This window comes from Schistosoma mansoni, chromosome 6, assembly GCF_000237925.1.
Source record: "Schistosoma mansoni strain Puerto Rico chromosome 6, complete genome".
Classification (NCBI taxonomy): Eukaryota; Metazoa; Platyhelminthes; class Trematoda; order Strigeidida; family Schistosomatidae; genus Schistosoma; species Schistosoma mansoni.
In genome coordinates, this window is record NC_031500.1 from 15178694 (window position 1) to 15183127 (window position 4434).

General features: G+C 33.4%; 2 non-coding genes across 2 annotated transcripts; both read left to right on the top strand.

Moving 5' to 3' along the window:
* The first annotated feature begins 2793 nt into the window (after positions 1-2793).
* Smp_tRNA_01350_Pseudo_TTG.1.1 lies at positions 2794-2865 on the top strand. The gene has a single exon. It is a non-coding gene (tRNA).
* A 1389-nt stretch (positions 2866-4254) lies between these two features.
* Positions 4255-4325, top strand: Smp_tRNA_01618_Pseudo_TTG.1.1. Its single transcript has one exon. It is a non-coding gene (tRNA).
* Positions 4326-4434: the final 109 nt, after the last annotated feature.

Sequence of the window (4434 nt, forward strand, 5' to 3'; positions counted from 1 at the left end):
TCTGAAGCCACAAAGGACCCAGAATCGTACTAAGACAACGATAGACGAATGCGATAAATCTATTGGTCTACTAAGTTGTTACTAAGATCTTGGACATTGCACTTAGTTACAAGTATTGCAGTACTGAGTAATTCTGTATTTTCTCAAGCCCGAACATAACAGGTGCTAAGTTTTGCAACGTTTGATGGATGTGCAGTAATACACATACACTTCTTCGAGAAACATGATGATATAACCGTTGTTGTATACATAGTTATTTTGAATGACCTTGTGAGTCAAAATAGAGCGCGTAAAGCGAAAATATAACCATTTCAATGATTTTCCGTGGTTCCAGGCTGACCTACTTTTGCGTAAGAAACATGTTGAACAGTATCTCTAATGACATATTACATAATTTTAGTACAAGATGATTGGTGGAACTGGTGTAATTATTCAGTCTTCGTCTCCTTGTAATCTCCAATACTTAATGCATTCAATATCCAAATTATTGTATTGAGCTTCCTAAGATCAGTTAACCTTTGCTATGTTTTAGACTAACATTTGAGGTTAGTCTTTGGTTATATTAAGGTTCGCTTATCAGCATGCCTTAATTACTAAACATAGCTTAAGTCTGTTGAACTTGACTGAATATCATGTTTGTTCAAACCTCTGTAGTTCTAAGTGTTAGTTCAAGTTCATATCATCTGGCGTTTAAATGGTTGTGATTTCAAGTGAGTGAATCGTGGCAAATGTGAACTAAGCAGGTAAATATTTACAAGGTAGATACTGAGTAACGAAAATATCACTCATTTTTGGCTTTTTATTTGTCAGTGGAGTCATAAATCCAATTAATCAAATGGTGGAAAGCAGGATCTCCATGAAGTGTTTAATCCAAATGATATAATAGTCTTAAATACCCTACTTGATCAGCTTTGGTCTAATCTGTATATAAGCTTTGGACTCAGTCATTTTAAACCAGAAAGTCCCATAAATACAGAGGAACCCATGACAGTACTTACAGTTACATAAAAAGAACTTTTCTACGTTTGTATAGTGTTTTCTACTTTCAAGTGTTTTTGAGCACTACAGATATTATAGGTAGCGAAAAACCAAAACATACACTATAGTAGCAAGTCAGGTATAATAATTAGTTACCTACGAAGATGACAAATAGCAAGATTTTATTTGGTTATTAGTCTACCAAATTAGGATAACTAAATTCTAGAGTAAAGTAGTGAACATGTTCATCTGAAACATCTGCTAAAGAGCCAGTATTTATATATTTTTTGGTTGTTCTGTATTTTTAAACTCCTTTTATGTCCGAAGAATTGTCTAGAATCTAGATGAACTATTTTTTTATTGTCTAGCTGATATTTGATCTTTTCAGAGCAAAAACTGTGAAAATATAAAATCATGGATAAATGAAAAACGGGCCATACATTTATGTAAAACTACAAGAAGTTTACACATTTTGAATGCCGCAGCCTCTAAATACAAAAACATCGAATGTGGAGCGACCGGAAAAAATAAAATACAGTTAGTTAATTTTCAATAATTGTCTCGTTTTCACCATAAGGCGTAAATCATATCTTTGTAATTTGTAGCTGCGAAAAAAGCATCAAAATACCAGAGCTATAAAAAGTGTCGATATAGTTATATGGAAAGATATAAACAGAACCTATACTCTTAGATAATTTATTCATTGTGGATGTGTGGACCGATAGTCGACTGGTTCGTCCATTTTGACTTTGTTCAAGGAACTTTTCGTGTCAAGCCTGGAATTCTTATCTTAAGTGTCAAAAATTTAGCTTTGCACTAATTTGTGGTAATCAGTATTATACTATATCATAATTAAGATTGTAAACATCCTAGGAAAGCCTACGAAATAGAAAAAAACAATGATATTTTGGCTCTAAAAAATGTATAAACCTAGAGAAGGTTAAGCTATATCAGACTAAGCTTACCATCCGTTTTCATTCTACTTTAAAAGGAAATCAAGAAATGCTAAAGGTTGGTTAGATGAGGGAAAAGAACACGAGTAAATAAATACGTAGTCAAAGAATCTGACGGGATGTGACAGCATCTCGGCAATCGTGATTCACTTTGAATCGCCCACCAACTTATAAAACTGAATCAAATAAGGACGAAACGGACATTTTCCCAGACATAATAGTTTGAACTCAATTATTTCACACGGTGAGTGTTGTTTATTAATGAAGATCAAACTAGTCATAACCAAACACTTTTTGTAATGTCACATATCAACAGCTCGTAATTCACGTTGATAGAGTACCGTAGAACGAAACATATACTAGCTAAAGTCGTCAGTTTATAAAAACGTGAATATTAAATCAATGCCATATATTGTATAAGACTACGAATAAAAAAACATATATTGTTCAGCTACCTGATGTAATGAGACCCGATTACTGAGGTATTAAAATCATTCAAGTCGAAGTCAAGAGTCTTGAGTAAAACAAGGGCACAAAATACTATTCAATAAACTGTGTTGTCCATGTTTTCTTTAATACATTTCTTTTACTCATTTTATTTGTATATCATATTGTAGTTCACTAATCAATGTCTAACGTTTAAATTTTACAATTGCAGTCAGGTTGTTGAAACTATTATATCTTTTTTCATGTGACACATATTAGTAGTAGTTTTTGTCCTCCGAAGACTAAAATTTGTAATTATATTTGTATTTATTTATCTATGAATAATAAACGCTATAATGGTTGTAGGTGTCCCGACACACACTTGTGCTAATTAGACCACTGTAGCTTATGTAATAATTCGTACTTGGCTATCAGGTCTCAGTGGCCGAGTGGATAACGCGATGGCGTTTGAATCGAAAAGTTCTGGGTTCGAGTCCCACAGTGAACATCAACAAGTCTGAGATACAGGTACATCCAGCTGACGAGTCCCAAATAGGACGAAACGCGCGTCAAACTGGATTCCACTGCTAGCCACTATCCATCTTTACTTATAATGCTTGTGAATTAAGGCTATATCGAGGCAATACGCACAGTATGCACATATGCCAATGAGAGACTGACCAGTCGCAGTCCTAACACATCAATGGGAAGATTCAAACAAACAATACTAAATGAATTTAATTCGTACTTGGTTTTAACGGATAATCCCATTAGTTTCAAAAGTTTACATGAGCTAGGCGTGAAAATTGATTATTGTTATTTTTTCTTATGTTAAAGGATAAATAATAAGTGCTATAGAGTACTGGATTTCTTTCTGTCAACAAATGTACATAAATACACAATTTCACGGACCTCGAGTTAAAAAAATATACAATTTAAGTGGTTTGAACCCATAGTGTCTATTGCGGAAGACAAGTAATCTAGTTTTTTTCTAAATTAAATAGGATAAACTATAACATAAAAAATATTCACTATCCAAGTTTTTCCTAAGAATATTTGATTGAGATGGCAAAACTGCTATATTGGATGCTACAATATTGTGTTCAAAGTTAATCACCATATCAACATGACAATGTTCGTTAAAATAAAACTTCTTCATGTATTTCCGCTTTTTGATGAGAATCTGGTAGGAATCTTTGGTGCATTTTCACCAACAAAATACCAAAAGTCAATATTTCAGAGCAGAACAGGAATAGTTAAGTTCCATACTTCTATCGATGAATCATGATTATTGCGCAGAATACGAATAGTATAATGTACAACTGTCAATGTATTTATTATATGTCAAAAACAGCAAATTGATTTCAATGGTACAAGTTTAAATACTCATGTATACAGTGACATAAATCATTAAGATAAAAAATTGTTTTCAACAGTCTTTACATCAGGCTGACACTATATAGAAAGCCTTTGTGAATTCAACTTTACAAAATACGGGAATAAACATAGTGTTTGATTATTTATAACACTGAATATGTAAATTTGTGGGCTCTTTAGGTCAGAAAAAGCAGTAGTCTCTTTATGATAACATTATTTTACTTTGAATTCACTTAGTATTGTTTGTTCGAATCTTCCCATTGATGTTTAGGACTGCAAATGGTCAGTCTCTTATTGCCATATGTGCATACTGTGCGTTTTGCCTCGATAAAGCCTTAATTCGCAAGCATTATAAGTAAAGATGGATAGTGGCTAGCAGTGGAATCCAGTTTGACGCGCGTTTCGTCCTATTTGGGACTCGTCAGCTGGATGTACCTGCATCATCAATGAGAAGATTCAAACAAACAATAATAAGTGAATTAAAACTTCATCCCATTGCACAAGCAGGTGGCTATCAGGACTCAGTGGCCGAGTGGATAACGCGGTGGCGTTTGAAGCGAACGGTACTGGGTTCGAGTCCCAGGGTGAATAACAACTCTGAAATGCATCTTCTTATTACTAAAATAACAAAAATTTAATTACTTTATTCCATTGAGTATTTAAATCATTTTTGTTTTCTTTTAACAGAAATTCTTATCAA